Below are 17,998 nucleotides of genomic sequence, written 5' to 3' on the forward strand. Positions count from 1 at the left end.
TGGAGTGGTGTCATCCCTTGGAAGGAGAAGGATGGAAGAGAAGAGAGAGAGAAGGGGAGGGAAGACAGAGGAGACAAGGAAAGTAGATAATATCTGCTCTGTGGTGCCAAGACCCCAGCAGGGCCAATCATGTCCCATCACCTCCAAAAGACTCAGGAAGAAACTTTGACCTTCCCTCTAACTGTCCAAAGGGATTTAACATAGAAGGCTTGTCACAAGAAGGAGCTATAACCGTAGGTAACTATAGTATAATATGAACTAGGTGTGGTAGACAGGGAGGAACGTAGCAAGGCCCATTTGACCAAAGTCCTCTCTGTGTCCCATTGTCTCTAGATGGCCCAACAAACATTTGTTTATTAAACATTAATTCTTTCCATCTTCTGTAAATGCCTCCTTTCCCCTATGAAAGTCCAGACTCCTGTTCCTTTACCTTAATCTAGAATGACATAGGTGTCTTATTTTGCCTGACTCTCTTTGGAATTTTTTGTGCTTATGTGAATTCCCTGTGCCCACATATTAAACTGTTTGATTTTCTCCTGTTAATCTGCCTTATGTCATTTTAATTATTTGACCAGCCACAAGAACCAAGAAGGGAAGGGGGAATTTTCCCCTCCCCCACATGGGAGAGCTTTCTGAGGCATGGCTGTATAGGATGTGATAGAGCAAGGTGTTGTCCTTTGTGAAACCAACTGGCCCTTTCAGGGGCTCAAATAGGCACCAAGATCTACCTCATGGTCAGGTGAGAAGATGGGGTTCCACCTGAGGGGCTAAAGGGAGAAAGCTGTTCCCAAGTTAAGATTTTTGTGTATTTTTAGCAATTTCACACTGTCCTCACCTTGGTCCAGCTGAAAATGGTAAGAAGGAGGTGGGGTGTCTCTGATCAGAATTAGTCCAAGAGAAGCTCAAGGGGTCAAAGTCTTGAAATGAGAGGGCAACCCCACCACCATATCCAGAACACCATTAACACGTGTCTTAAGCTATTACTTAGCACTGATGAACAGAAATATACTGTGAGCCATAAATGTAATTTCAAGTGTTCTGGTAGCCACATTTTTAAAAGGCAAAATTAATTTTAATAATAGGATTTATTATACAGAAAATATCATCATTCCAAAATGCACTCAATGTAAATAATTATTAAGGAAACATTCACCTTTTCTTGTACTATGTCTTCAAAATCCAGCGTGTGGTTTACATTTCCAGTACATCTCAGTTCTAACTAGGCACATTTCAAATGCTCAGTAGACACATGTGGCTAATGGCTACCACACTGGACAGAGTAACTCTAGACCTGCAGACCTTGTCTGGCCTCCCGGTGGACTAGTCTGCTACCCATCTAAGTAGGGGGAGACCAGAAATACAATGGTCAGTGGTATTATTTCCACGTTGGAGGTAAGCGTGCACCCATTTAGAAGTTAAGCCAAAATGATTATGTGATCAGTTGTTACTGAGACATGCGGTCCAACTTCCCATTACATGTAACAGATCTTAAATACTAGAAGCTTATGTAAAAGGATATGTCTGTACATGTTGTAAGTGTTTAGAGTTTCAAGAACGTTGAATCAAGGAACTCAGGTATGCTACACACATCTTCTTTTAGCCTCTCCAGATCCTCTCTCCTCCATTTCCCATCCTGTTCTGGGCTCTAAGAAGCTGACCCACATGGTTTCCTGTTGGGTTTGGCCAAAAAACGACATTAATAGGCAAACTGGAGGGTGGGAGGAGAGAGTGGTTGGCTTGTTTATCCCAGGGCCCCACCCTACCAGGCTGCCTCAGGTTGGCTGCAGGCTCTACTGAAGCCACAACTCCTGTCTCATGGCCTTTCCCAGCAGCAGTCTCTCTCCAGGTTTGTAACTCTCCCTCCTGTGTCCCAGCAGACCTAGAAGTGGTAAGCACTTCCGCAGTTGTTTGCTCCATTTTGTTTCTCCTAAACCTTACGCTTACCTTTGTAAATAGCTCCTTTATAAAACTCTCCTCAAATTGCCCAACTTGAGTGTGTCATCATTTCCTACCAGAACCCTGATTGTTACACCCAGCAAAGGGAGTCTGTGTTGCCAGAATTACTATTAGGAGTCTACACTCTTGCAGATATCTAGGTAAGCGCTTGGTAGAGCTTGTTAAGTAAATGACTTCTGTACAGAATGTGGCAATTTAGAGCAGGTTGTGTAGCATTATGCCAATCTGTTCATTCAAAGCAAAGAGAAAGTAGGAATAGGGGAAGAGAACAGTTTTCCTTTAGTGGAAAAGTTTTACATTCTTGGTTTTTATGTTTATTTTTGCTTGCTTTGTGACATTTGCCAATTCTATGTGTATCTAACAAAAAGTGACTTACACAGCACTAGTTCTTTGAAGTGCTTACACGTAAGATGGTCATACCTTTGGGTTTTCCCAGATGGCAGGATTGTGGTGAAGACCCCAAATACTGAGAACCACATTTATTCCTGAAAAAGAAAGGAAATGAAGAGATCGCAAGAGAAAGAGCAAGTTGTGAGCTCCCGGTACACCACTTTTCAGTAAGACTTCTCTTCTTAAAGGGAAAGAGCTAGCTCCCGACAGAACTGTGTGTGTGCTGTAGCTGACACCAGCAGCGAAGGACCCGTGGGAAGATGAGGTGTGGTGGTACGTTAGTATTCAAACAACGATCTATTTAATACATGATTCTATCTTAAGGAGCTATTGGTATCATGTGAAAATGGTAAGCCATGCTTAGATTGTCTGCTACTTCTGGAAATTACTTATATATCTACTAATGTACTATTAAGCACCCATGAGAGACAGTTTGGGTGCATAAGAACAGAATCATAATTCTATCATACAGACCCAATGAAAACTTTCTGTTGGTGCTGTTCATATATGGAAGCTAATGAATTTTGGCAAATATCCATATGGTTTGGAGTTTTTTTAAAAAAGAAAGAGGAGAGAGAATTTGAGGATTCTTTGATTACCAGAAATAATTCTGGTAAATTAATTCTGGATCTGTCAACAAGGTCACAGTAAGTGACATGTTGTTAGTGTTTGCAACAAACAATCCTGTCAGCTTGTTTCTAAGGGAAAGAGTCAATAGAGCACCAATGGAGATAAGTGAAGTGTGTCTCATGTGACCCCTCTGCCTCCCACTTGCCCTGCTCAGAAACCTGTGTTGTTCTGAAGAGCACTGGACTCCAGGCTTGGTACCTCTGTGTGAGTTCTAGCTCTGCTCATCTGCACATTGGTGTTCTCCAGTGAGTTTTGGCTACACCAAAAGTATTTGAAAATATTTGTAAACTGCCAAGCACTGTATAGTGTCTGCTGAGATCATGTTCCGTGGGAGAAAAAATGAGAGACTTTGTTTGAAGGCTCTCTGTAAACTATTAAATGCTACACACTTATAAGGGTGATATTATTATGACGATGAAGCCAAAGACCCTCCTTAGGCCATCTAGATAAAGACAATAGTGCTCATCTCCCATGAAGTCTCATTTGGATCTGAACCTCAGCCAAACAAGAATTATGTGAGAAACAGTGTCCCACAATGGGAGAAACCCTGGGTTGGGATTCTGGCAACATGGGTTCTGGGCATAGCTTTGCTGCAAATGGCTATGTCCCTTGGGGGAAGTCTCTGAAACCCACATCTGATCAAGGCGTTACCCACTGAGCTCTTAACAGCTGCCCAATCCTAAGCCAACTGTACTTAGGATTGTCTTTTGATTCCTCCAAGAGTTGAGAAACCTGCTGGTCTTCATCACTGTGGTCGCAGGATCCCATGGTTTCTAGGAACCTTTAGGAAAAGAATGCAAAAACCTGCAGACAAGGAGCATCCATCTGTGAAGGTAATGAACTTGCAGAGTTCTCTGGAAATGGATGGACTGGCGGCACCAATCAGAGTGACTCCCTGATGCACATTGTGGTTTATGACATCTCACCCAGCTCCTTCCTGTGAGGACAAGGGAGGGAGGGAGGGAACTCAGACTCCATAGCCAGTTTGTAAATAGTGATTTTTTTTTTCATTTGATGTTTGTTCCTGGGAAATATCATCTTAAGGTTAAAGCGACTTGCTAACTGGTTTACGTAACAAAATGTTAAAATGGGATTTTTCTGCGTTAGGATCAGCTGAGGTCCTAGAGGAAGAGGAACCAAACAGGTGCCAAATATCCTCATTATAAATGGAGGGTGCTAAGCTAATGGTAGAGGATTTGCTAAGGAGATTTCTGAACACCAGTTTTGCAACCCTTAGCTCATCATATAAATCAAGAATGTATAAGGATTGAAGAGAGGAGGCTTAAGAGTTTTGAGAGAAAAAAAAATCCTTTAAAGAGAATTGTCAGAATGACGGAGTGCCATGGAGAATGGAGGAGGTTGCTCCCCAACATGTTAAGCAAAGGGGGGCTTCAGAAGGGTCACTTAGATGATCTGACATGTGCTCCCTGGAGTTTGGCAAGCACTATCCTGATAATAAGGCTGTGACTCAGAACAGACAGAGGGGCAAGGGAGAGCAGCAGGGCAAGGAAGGAATGCTCCAGTGTGTCCTGTAGGCCAATGAATCCACAGGAGGAAGAGTTCCGGAATCAGCTTGAAAGGAACTCTGATCTAGGACAAGAATTCCTTTGCTCCTTGAATCCCCATTGCAAAGTCCCATTGAGGGAATCCCCAAGAATCCCACAGATGCTCCCATCGAGAGTAAAAGCAAACATTGACTATCCACCAAGCTCAGAGGGCAAGATCGCAACACTACCAGCTCCTTTCTCCTTATCCCTTCTCCCTCCTGGGCCCGTTTCTAGAAGGGTCATAAACAGCAGCTACTGGGCAGGGGAGGAGCTTGTCAGTAAGGGGAAGCCACCACAACCCCTCACCCACCAATGACTTCCAGACTCAGAGGAGCTGGATGAAGGCAGATGCTCCAAGTGGATGAGAATTTGAAATTTTTATTATGACACTGGTCCAGACACTTAATTACTGAAATGAGGCTGCTCTTGTGATTTAAATTGATGAGAACTCTCTGAGATTCACTCAAGATTACACCCCAGAGATGAAAATAACTTTTCTCACACAGCAAGTTGAAGTGTCAGTGGGAGAAGAATAAAGTTTTTTATTTGCATCCTAGCTTGTCACTTTGGTTCAATAAAATGACTGCATGTATTTAGTCTATTTGCTTTATTGTATTTTTATTTGCTTTTCTGATTACTTAATTTAAATGCAGGCTTTGGCCATTAGTTAATGTGAAATTTTAATTTTGGACTCTTTCCTCCTCAATCCCAAAATAAAAAGAGTAATTCTGCTTAGCCTGGCACTTTGCACAGTTAAGAAAAACAATGTTGTCCATCTCAGCCCTGGTGCAAAAAGAAGAGAAGACTTTTAACCCAAAGCAGAAGTGGGCTGACAAAGAGCCAAATGGAGAGATTGAACAACTTCCCAGCTTTTCCAGAAATTGTTCTTTGCAGTGTGGTTTTATTATCTGTCTAAAAGAATTATAAATTCTCCAAATGCTATGTACAAACTTCATTAAATGTAACTTTAAGGCCACATTGTAGAACACAAACATTTTATTCTCTGTAACATTATTGCCATTTCTCTCATTACAATAAGTGGTAGTTAACAGATCCTCTGGACTTCATTTTCTCATCTGGCAAAGATGTCGTTATTGTTTTCACATTTCACATCAGCCAAACAAAAATGAGAAACATCACTATTTGAGTTGTATATACATCCATCCAAATCAAGGTTAAAATATCTAATTAATGTTGGGAGGTGGTATAGAGTGTTTCCAAATTCAATGAATGAATAAAAAATGACTTATCCACAGAGCATTTTGTACTATATGGATTATACCTGTAATTTATGGTAGGATATGTCTATTATTTCCTCATAAAAAGTGAGATCTCGCATCACATAAAAAGTGATGTCAGCATCATGGCGGAGTGAGTTTCCCGTGAACTCTTCCCTTGACAAGATACAACAAAAGGAACAGTCACAGACCAACAACGGAATACCAGACAGTGAAAAGCTAGAGCGGAAAGATCCACACTGCCGCACATCTGAGAGCGGAACGTGCTGGGCCCCCAGAGGAAGTGGGGAGAGGTAAGGAGAATTCCTCTCCCTCCCCATCAGATCAGCGATCCTGGTCCGAGCGGCTCCCAGAGAGGGGCTAGGGGCGGCCCTCGGCGGGGAAACCATAGCTCTTCGGACTCTCTCAGCCAGTGGGAAACTCCCGCACAGAGGACTCAGAAGAGCCACAGGGCTACCATCAACATCTGAGCACCCCAGAGAGCAGATAAAGAGGGGCAAATGAGAAGCCTCCCACGTCAGGGACCCAGAGGGCAAAAGAGAGAGCTCCCCCCTCCCCGCAAACCGGACCCTGCAGCTCAACCGACCAGACCAGACCTAGCGATCCGTGGCAGACCAGACCAAGAGATCCGTGACAGACCAGACCAAGCGATCCGCGGCAGACCTGATCAAACGACCGGACCTGTGGATCGCAGCGGGGGAAAACAAAACAAAACAAAACAAAAAAACTGTGGATCGCAGCAGAAAAACCGGGGCAGAGCGCAGGGGGCTTAGACTACACAGCCCTTTACCGAGATTTCCAGGATGAGGAAAAACAAAACCAACACAGGGACCACAATGCAAAAATATATGACATCATCAGACCAGACACAAAATGACAAGCACCCAGAAATCAACCCCAAAGACACAGAAATCCATAATCTAAATGACAGAGATTTCAAAATAGCTATTATAAAAACACTCAACAAAATACGAGACAACACAGACAAACAATTCAATGAGATTAGGAGTTTCTTCACAAAAGAGATTGAAATCATAAAGAAAAACCAATCAGTGCTGATGGAGATGAAGAATGCAATGGAGGAGATAAAGGAGAATCTGGAATCTTTAAAGAACAGAGCTGACAATATGGAGGAAAGAATTAGCATTTTAGAGGATAGGAATACAGATATACTCCAGATGGAAGAGGAGAGAGAACTAAGACTAAAAAGAAATGAAGAAAGACTCCGAGAAATATCTGATTCTATTAGCAAATGTAACATAAGAATTACAGGTATTCCTGAGGGAGAAGAGAGGGAAAGAGGAACAGAGAGCCTATTCAAGGAAATAATAGCTGAGAATTTCCCAAATCTGGGGAAGGAGCAGGAAATACCAGTAAGCGAAGCCAACGGGACACCTATATATTAACAGACAAAGGCCTTCACCACGACACCTAGTGGTAAGGCTAGCCAAGGTCAATGACAAAGAAACAATATTAAGGGCAGCTAGACAAAAACAAAAAATAACGTACAAAGGAACTCCCATCAGGCTCTCAGCGGATTTCTCAACAGAAACTTTACAGTCTAGAAGAGACTGGAATGATATATTCAAAATACTGAAAGACAAAAACTTTCAGCCAAGAATACTCTATCCAGCAAAAATATCCTTCAAATATGATGGAGAAATAGTAACTCTCCCAGATAAACAAAAGCTAAGGGAGTTCATGGCCACGAGACCCCCACTACAAGAAATACACAAGAAGGCGCTTAGGCCTGAAAAAAAGAAGAGAAAGGGAACACAAAGCTTGGAGCAAGGAGAAAAGTAGGTAGACAAACTCAGAAAAATAGTAGATCTTTACCGGAATAGGTTAGCAACCACTTAAATACTAAATTCAAAGATCAAAGGAAGAAACTCACCAAAAATAAATTTAACCTCATCACTGTAAACACACAGCCACAACACAAGATAGAATAAGGTATAACAAGAACAACTTAGAAGGGGAAGAGGAAAGTGATTCAATTGACTTAGTATAAGGAAATAGGAGGCCATCAGATAATGGACTATCTCATACACAAGATTTTTTGCCCAAACCTCAAGGTAACAACTAAACAAATAATCAAAACAAAACCACATATGATAAACAAAGAGAAAACTAGAAGAGTCATAAGACAGAACAACCAAACTGAATTGGCAGTCCAAAACAAACGGGGCAAGAAACAAAGGAAATGCAAAAGAACCAGAAAATAAGTGACACAACAGCAACATTAAGCCCTCATATATCAATAATTACCCTAAATGTAAATGGATTGAACTCTCCAATCAAAAGATACAGAGTGGCAGGATGGATTAAAAAGCAAGACCCAACAATATGCAGCCTTCAGGAAACACATCTTAGCACTAAAGACAAGCACAGGCTCAGAGTGAAAGGATGGAAGACAATACTCCAAGCTAATGGCAAACAAAAGAAAGCAGGTGTTGCCATACTCATATCAGACAAAGTAGACTTCCAGATAAAACAGGTGAAGAAAGACAAGGAAGGGAAATATATAATTAAAAAAGGGACACTCCATCAAGAACACATATCACTTATAAATATATATGCACCCAACATAGGAGCACCAATGTACATAAAGCAACTATTAAGAAACCTAAAAGGAGAAATCAACAACAACACAATAATAGTAGGGGATCTTAACACCCCACTTACAACAATGGATAGATCATCCAGACAAAAAGTCAATAAAGAAATAGTAGACTTAAATGAGAAACTGGACGAGATGGACCTAGTAGACATATACAGAGCACTCCATCCAAAAACAGCTGACTACACATTCTTCTCAAGCACGCATGGAACATTCTCTAGGATAGACCATATGTTGGGAAACAAAGCAAGCCTCAATAATTTAAGAAGATTGAAATCATAACAAGCACCTTTTCAGACCATAAGGCTATGAAACTGGAAATGAACCATGAAAAAAAAAATGGGAAAGTGACAAAAATGTGGAGATTAAACAACATGCTACTGAACACCAATGGATCATTGATAAAATTAAAGGAGAAATCAAAAACTATCTGGAAACAAACGAAAATGATAATATGCCATATCAAACCATATGGGATGCAGCAAAACCGGTCCTGAGAGGGAAACTCATAGCGATACAAGCCCACCTTAGCAAACAAGAAAAAGCCCAAATAGGCAACCTTAAATTACGCCTAACAGAACTAGAAAAAGAAGAACAAACAAAGCCCAAAGCCAGCAGAAGGAGAGAAATAATAAAAATCAGAGCAGAAATAAATGATATTGAGACCAAAAAAAACAGTAGAAAGGATTAATGAGACAAAGAGTTGGTTCCTCAGGAAGATAAACAAAATCGACAACCCTTAGCCAGGCTTATTAAGAAAAAAAGAGAAAAGGCTCAAGTAAATAAAATTAGAAATGAAAGAGGAGAAATTACAACGGATACCATGGAAATACAGAGGATCATAAGAGAATACTATGAGAAATCATATGTCAACAAATTGGACAATCTAGAAGAAATGGATAAATTCTTAGACTTATACAACCTCCCAAAATTGAACCAAGAAGAAATGGAGAATCTGAATAGACCAATAACAAGTAAAGAGATTGAAATAGTAATCAAAAACCTCCCAAAAAATAAAAGTCCAGGACCAGATGGCTTCTCCAGTGAATTTTACCAAACATTCAAAGAAGATTTGATACCCATCCTTCTCAAACTATTCCAAAAAATAGAGGAAGATGGAACACTTCCTAAATCATTCTACGAGGCCAACATCACCCTGATACCAAAACCAGACAAAGACAATACAAAGAAAGAAAATTACAGGCCAATATCGCTGATGAACATTTATGCAAAAATCCTCAACAAAATATTGGCAAACCGAATACAACAATACATTAAAAAGATCATACACCATGATCAAGTGAGATTTATACCAGGGACGCAGGGATGGTTCAACATCTGCAAATCAATCAACGTGATACATCACATCAACAAAACAAAGAATAAAAACCACATGATCATCTCAATAAATGCAGAGAAGGCATTTGACAAGATACAACATCCATTTATGATAAAAACTCTCAATAAAATGGGAATAGAAGGAAAGTACCACAACATAATGAAGGCCATATATGACAAACCCACAGCCAACATCATACTCAAAGGGGAAAGACTGAAAGCCATTCCTCTGAGAACAGGAACGAGGCAGGGCTGCCCACTCTCACCACTCCTGTTCAACATAGTACTGGAGGTTTTGGCCTGAGCAATTAGGCAAGAAAAAGGAATAAAAGAAATCCAAATAGGTAACGAGGAACTGAAACTCTCACTATTTGCAGATGACATGATTGTATATATAGAAAACCCTAAAGAATCTGTTGGAAAACGATTTGAAACAATCAACAACTACAGCAAAGTTTCAGGGTACAAAATCAATCTACAAAAATCAGTTGCATTTCTGTATGCTAATAATGAACTAAAAGAAAGAGAGCTCAAAAAGATAATACCATTTACAATTGCATCAAAAAGAATAAAATACCTAGGAATAAATCTTACCAAGGAGGTGAAGGACCTATACAATGAGAAGTATAAGACATTATTGAAAGAAATCCATGATGACATAAAGAAATGGAAAGATATCTCATGCACGTGGATTGGAAGAATAAACATAGTTAAAATGTCTATATTACCTAAAGCAATCTACAGATTCAATGCAATCCCAATCAGAATCCCAATGACATTCTTCACAGAAATAGAAAAAAGAATACTAAAATTTATATGGGGCAACAAAAGACCCCAAATAGCTAAAGCAATCCTAAGAAAAAAGAACAAAGCAGGAGGCATCACAATCCCTGACTTCAAAACATACTACAAAGCAATAGTAATCAAAACAGCATGGTACTGGTACAAAAACAGACACACAGATCAATGGAACAGAATTGAAAGCCCAGAAATAAAACCACACATATACGGACAGCTAATTTTTGACAAAGGTGCTAAGAACATGCAATGGAGAAAGGAAAGTCTCTTCAATAAATGGTGTTGGGAAAACTGGACAGCCACATGCAAAAGAATGAAAGTGGACCATGTGCTATCGCCATTCACAAAAATTAACTCAAAATGGATCAAAGACCTGAAGGTGAGACCTGAAACTATAAAACTCATAGAAGAAAATATAGGCAACACACTATTTGACATTGGTTTTAAAGGAATCTTTTCAGATGACATGCCTACCCAGACTAGGGAAACTAAAGAAAAAATAAACAAGTGGGACTTTATCAGATTAAAGAGCTTTATAAGACAAATGAAACCAGAATCAAGATGAACAGACAACCAACCAGCTGGGAGAGAATATTTGCAAAACATACATCTGACAAGGGGTTGATCTCCATAATATATAAAGAACTCACACAAGTGAACAACAAAAAAACAAACAACCCGATCAAAAAATGGGCAGAGGAAATGAACAGACACTTCTCCAAGAAAGATATACAGATGGCCAATAGGCACATGAAAAGATGCTCAACATCACTAATCATCAGGGAAATGCAAATCAAAACAACACTAAGCTACCACCTCACGCCCGTTAGAATGGCTATAATCACCAAGACAAAAAACAACAAATGTTGGAGAGGATGTGGAGAAACAGGACCCCTCATACACTGCTGGTGGGAATGCAAAGTGGTGCAGCCTCTATGGAAAACGGTATGGAGATTCCTCAAAGAATTAAAAATAGAGATGCCCTATGATCCAGCCATCCCACTACTGGGAATCTATCCAACGAACCTGAAATCAACAATCCAAAGAGGCTTACGCACCCCTATGTTCATTGCAGCATTATTCACCATAGCCAAGAAGTGCAAGCAACCTAAGTGTCCCTCAACTGACGATTGGATTAAGAAAATGTGGTATATATATACAATAGAATACTACTCAGACATAAAAAAAGACAAAATCGTCCCATTTGCAAAACATGGATGGGCCTGGAGCGTATTATGTTAAGTGAAATAAGCCAGAAAGAGAAAGATAAACACTGTATGATCTCACTCATATGTGGAATATAAACCAACACATGGACAGAGAAAACTGGACTGTGGTTACCAGGGGCAGTGGGGGTGGGGGGTGGACACAAGGGGTGAAGGGAGTCATATATATGGTGATGGACAAACAAAAATGTACAACCCAAAATTTCACAATGTTAGAAACCATTAAAACGTCAATTAAAAAAATTATTTGAAGCATTAAAACAATAGCTGTCATCACTAAAGACAAAAAAAAAGTGAGATCTCTACTATATGTACATGAATTCTAATTTACCTTTACAAATGTTCTACTTGAAGAGACTTTTGCATTTGAAATATGGTGTTTTCCCACTAGTCATGGGGCTGGGTTGCCCTTAGCATTTCTATCTTTCTGCCCCTCTGACTGGCAAAACAATGATATGTGAAATATCAAGCTGGGGTGAAGAGTGTGGTTTATATCAGGGACATGTGATTTTTCTGCAAACAGCATGTCTGAGAGGCAAATCCATAACCTGGGCTTCATTAACAGCAAGATATGCTAGAGTCTAGCAAAAGGGGGTAGAAGTTTTCCAGCTGGCTAACTGCCACCCATCCTGTAACAGGCAGCTTAATGTCAGCTCTCTCAGGAAGTCTCCTTGAGTGCCCACACCTGGCTAGATGCCTGTCTTCTAAGTCTCTCTGGAGCCAGTACATATCTCTCTCATCACACTCACCATCTCATACTGCAATTGTCTCTACAGCGCCTGGCTCCTGTACTAGAGTGTGAGCTCACTGAGGGCAAGACCCATACCAAATCTTCAATATTTTTCTAGGGCCTCAGTACTTAAAATGTCCTCGGTCCATATTTAGTAAACTCACCTACAGTGTGTATCATTTAGCACTGTGTTCAAAGTCCAAAGCCAGTCCTGAGGAGTGCATGAGGGGATGGGAGAGAATATCCACAACGAGGCTTAAATGATGCAGCTGCTCACTCAGGTCCCTCAGAAGAGGAGCCTGCTTGAGCCCAACCAGTCAAGCTCTAAATGCAAGTCTACGGATCAAGTCCCCATTTCCAATGCACCAGAACCTGGGTGAAAGAAAAAAATAAGACATTTTACAAACCACTGATTAGAAAAACAATGAAATAGAGAACTTACAGATGAGTGAACTTCTTCTGCAAAAGACAAAGGGATAGCTTGGGGCCTTCTAGAAAAACAGCAGAATGGTTGCCTGCCTCTTCTGCTTCCACATACACATATCTTGAAAGACTACAGTCACCAAGGTACAAGAGGAAAGAACAAAGCAAAATTCCCAGGAGGAGAACTAGGATGACATTTTTAGGGATACAGATCATACCAGGTGATCGAACTTGTATGCTCCTAACACAGGAGCAGCAAAATATACAAAGCAACTATTAACAGACCTAAAGGAGAATGGAACAGCAACCCAATAATAGTAGGGGACACCAACACCCCACTTACATCAATGGATAGATCATCCAGACAGAGGGTCAACAAGGAAACAGTGGTCTTAAAAGAAACAATAGACCAGATGGACTCAATAGATATACATAGAGCATTCCATCCAAAAGCAGAAGAATACACATTCTTCTCAAGTACGCAGGGGACGTTCTCAGAGATAGACCATATTTTGGGAAACAAAACAAGCTCAATAAATTTAAGAAGATTGAAATCATATCAAGCATCTTTCCTGACCACAATGGCATGAAACTAGAAATCAACTACAAGAAAAAAGCTAGAAAAGTCACAAATATGTGGATACTAAACAACGTGGTACTGAACAACTATTCGATCAATGAAGAAATCAAAAGAGAAATCAAAAAATACCTGGAGAGAAATGAAAATGAAATCATAACATACCAAATCTCATAGGATGCAGCAAAAGTAGTACCAATAGGGAAGTTTATAGCAATACAGGCCTACCTTAAGAAACAAGAAAAATCTCAAAAAAACAATCTAGTGCTATACCTAAAAGAAATAGAGACAGAAGAACAAATGAACTCCAAAGTCAGTAGAAGGAAGGAAATGATAAAAATCAGAGCAGAGATAAATAAAATAGAGACTAAAAAAAAAACAATAGAAAGGACCAACAAAACCAAGAGCCAGTTCTTTCAAAAGAGAAACAAAATTGACAAAAGCTTAGCCAGACTCACTAAGAAAAAGAGAAGGCTCAAATAAATAAAATCAGAAATAAAGAGGAGAAATCACAATGGATACCACAGAAATACAAAGGATTAAAGAGAATACGAAACAAAAGCCATATGCCAACAAATTAGATAGCCTAGAAGAAATGGATAAATTCTTAGAATCATACAACCTCCCAAAAGTGAATCAAGAAGAAGTAGAGAATCTGAATAGACCAATCACAAGTAAAGAGATGAAAGAGTAATAAAAACCCTCCCAGAAATCAAAAGTCCAGGATCAGATGGCTTCTCTGGTGAATCCTACCAAACATTCAAAGAAGATTTAATCCCTATCCTTCTCAAACTCTTCCAAAAAATTTAAAAGGAGGGGATGCATTGTAACTCATTTTATGAGACCAACGTTACCCTGACCAAAATGAGACAAGGACAACATAAAATAGGGAAATTACAGGCCAATATCACTGATGAATATAGACGCAAAAATCCTGAACAAAATATTAGCAAATCAAATACAGTACATTAAAAGAATCATACACCATAAAGCGGAATTTATTCCAGGGATTCAGGGATGATTCAACATCTGCAAATCAATCAATATCATACACCACATTAACAAAATGAAGAAAAAAAAATACATGATGCAGAGAAAGCATTTGACAAGATTCAACATCCATTTATGATAAAAACTCTCAATAAAGTGGGTATAGAAGTAAAGTGCCTCAACATATTTAAGGCCACATACGACAAAGCCACAGCCAACACCATACTCAACAGTGAAAACCTGAAAGCTATTCCTCTAATAAAAGGAACAAGACAAGGAGGCCCACCCTCACCACTATTATTTAACAAACCATTGGTAGTCCTAGTCAGAGCAATTAGGCAAGAATAAAAGTAAAAAGCATCCAAATTGGAAAGGAAGAAGTAAAACTGCCCCTATTTGTGGATGACATGATTCTATATGTAGAAAACCCTAAAGAGTCCACCAAAAACCTATTAGAAATAATTAATGAATACAAGAAAGTTGTAGGGTACAAAATCAACATACAAAAGTCAGTTCCATTTCTATACACTGGCTACGAACTAGCCGAAAGAGAAATCAAGGATACAATCCCATTTACAATCACAACAAAAAGAATAAAATACCTAGGAATAAATTCAACCAAGGAGGTGAAAACCTTATACACTGAAAACTATAAGACATTATTGAAAGAAATTGAAGAAAACATGAAGAAAACATAAAGAAATGGAAAGATATCCCATGCTCATGGAATGGAAGAACAAACATAGTTAAAATGCCCATAATACCTAAAGCAATCTACAGATTCAATACAATCCTAATCAGATACCCATTGACATTTTCCAAGGAAGTAAAACAAAAAATGCTAAAATTTATGTGGAACAACAAAAGACCCCAAATAGCCAAAGCAATCCTGCGAAAAAAGAACAAAGCTGGCGGTATCACACTCCTTGAATTCAAAATATACTACAGAGCCATAGTGATCAAAGCAGCATGGTACTGGCAGAAAAACAGACACACAGATCCGTGGAACAGAATTGGGAACCAAGAAATAAACCCACACGTCTATGGACAGTTAATCTTTGACAAAGGAGCCAAGAACATACAGTGGAGAGAGGAAAGTCCAGAGAGGAAAGTCCTTTCAATAAACGGTGTTGGGAAAACTGGACAGCCACATGCAAAAAATGAAAGTAGATTATTATCTTACACCATACCACAAAAATTAACTCAAAATGGATTAATGACTTGAATGTAAGACCTGAAACCATAAAACTCCTAGAAGAAAACAGGCAGTATGCTCTTTTGCATCAGTCTTAGCAGTATCTTTTTGAATACTACCTCTCCTCAGGCAAGGGGAACAAAAGAAAAAACAAACAAATGGTACTACATCAAACTAAAAGTTTTCTTCATGGCAAAGGAAATCATCAACAAAATGAAAAGGCAACCCACCAACAGGGAGAAAATATTCACAAATCATATATCCAATAAGGGGTTAATTTCCAAAATATCTAAAGAACTCATACAACTCAACAACAAAAAAACTGAACAACCCAATCAATAAATAGGCAGAGGATACGAACAAACATTTTTCCAAAGAAGAAAATCAGATGGCCAAAGGACACATGAAAAGATCTTCAATATCACTAATTATTTGTGAAATGCTAATCATAACTACACTGAGATATCACCTCACACCCATCAGAATGGCTATTATTAAAAAGACAAAAAATAACAAGTGTTGGAGAGGATGTGGAGAAAAGGGAACTCTGGTACATTGCTCGTGGGAATGCAAACTGGTGCAGCCACTATTGAAAATGGAGATTTCTCAAAAAATTAAAAATAGAAATACCATATGATCCAGCTATTGCACTTATGGATATTTATCCAAAGATCATGAAAATACTAATTCAAACGGATATATGCATCCCTATGTTCATTGCAGCATTATTCACAATATTGCTGGAAGCAACCCAAGTGGACATCAACAGATGAGTGGATAAAGATGTGGTATATGAGTATAATGGAATACCACTCAGCCAATAAAATGACAAAACTGTGCCATTTGCAACAACATGGATGGATCTTGAGGGTATTATCCTAAGCAAAATAAATCAGACATAGAAGGACAAATATTGTATGATTACAGTCATATGTACAAGAGAAACAAACAAACAAATGTATAGATAAGGAGAACAGATTGATAGTCACCAGAGGGGAAGGTGGTGGGAGGATGGCGAAAGGAGCAAAGGGGCACATATGTATGGTGCCAGATGGAAACTAAACTTTTGGTGGTGAACACAATGCAGTCTACGTAAAAGTCAAAATATAACGATGTACACTGAAATTAACACAATGCTATAAATCAATGTGATCTCAATAAAACACAGGGAAAAAAGAGCAAAGAAGACATAACACAGAGAGAAAGAAACACAGTATACTAGATTGAATAATGTACCCACAAAATTCACGTCAACCCAGAACCAGTGAGTGTAGCCTTACTTGGAAATAGGGTCTTTACAGACGTAATCAAGATTATGTCATATTTGATAAGAGTGGGCCCTAATTCAATGACTGGTATACTTTTAAGAAGAGGGAAATTTGGACACAGACACTACTATACACTGAATGTTTATATACTCCCAAATTTATATGTTGAAACCTAATCCCCAATGTGATGGTATTTGCAGGTGAGATCTGTGGGAGGTGATTAGGTCATGAGGGTACAACCCTCATGAATGGGATTCATGCCCTTATGGGACACCAGAGAGCTCCTTCACCCCTTCCACCATGTGGAAACATAATGAGAACACAGTCATTGATGAACCAGAAGCAGGCCTTCATCAGACACCAAATCTACCGGCAAATTGATCTTGGACTTCCCAGCTTCCAGAACTCTGTGAAATAAATGTCTGTTGTTTATAAGCCACCCAATCTCTAGTATTCCGTTATAGCAGCCTGAATGGACTAAGATAGACACACAGAGGGAAGACAACAATAGGAGGACAGAGGCAGAATTGAGAGTGATACAGCTGCAAGGCAAGGAATGTCAAGGATTACTGGCAACCACCAGAAGGTAGGAAGAGGCAAGGGAGGACTCTTCTCTAGAGCCTTCAAGAGGGATCGTGGACCTGCCAACACCTTGACTTTGGACTTCTAGCCTCCAGAACTGTGAGAGAATAAATTTCTGTTGTTTTAAGCCACCTAGTCTGTGGTTATTTGTTATGGCAGCCCTAGGAAACTAATAAACACAGATATTATAACACAATAAACACAGTAAAACAAAATAAAAGGACAATGTCGAGACAAAACATGTCAGTCACTGCAATAAATAAGAACGGGAATGATTTGCTTACTAAAATAAAAAGATTTTCAACTTGGCTCAAGAAACAAAACCCAACTATGAGCTACACACAAGAAAAACACATAAAATAAAGTAATTCAAAATGGCTAAAAATAAAGAGATGGACAAGGATATACCAGGCAAGTGGAAATGACGAGAAAGCAGGGGTTGCAATCCTGATATCAGACGAAGTAGAATTTGATCAAAAACTCCTTAACT

At 39.3% G+C, this 17,998-nt stretch overlaps 1 pseudogene; it reads right to left on the reverse strand.

The window, feature by feature from the left end:
• The window catches only part of LOC131413239 (cytochrome P450 4X1-like), a 152,027-nt pseudogene that overhangs the window by 104,104 nt on the left and 29,925 nt on the right, over positions 1-17,998 (reverse strand).

The sequence above is a fragment of the Diceros bicornis genome, chromosome 13 (genome assembly GCF_020826845.1).
Source record: "Diceros bicornis minor isolate mBicDic1 chromosome 13, mDicBic1.mat.cur, whole genome shotgun sequence".
Lineage (NCBI taxonomy): Eukaryota > Metazoa > Chordata > Mammalia > Perissodactyla > Rhinocerotidae > Diceros > Diceros bicornis.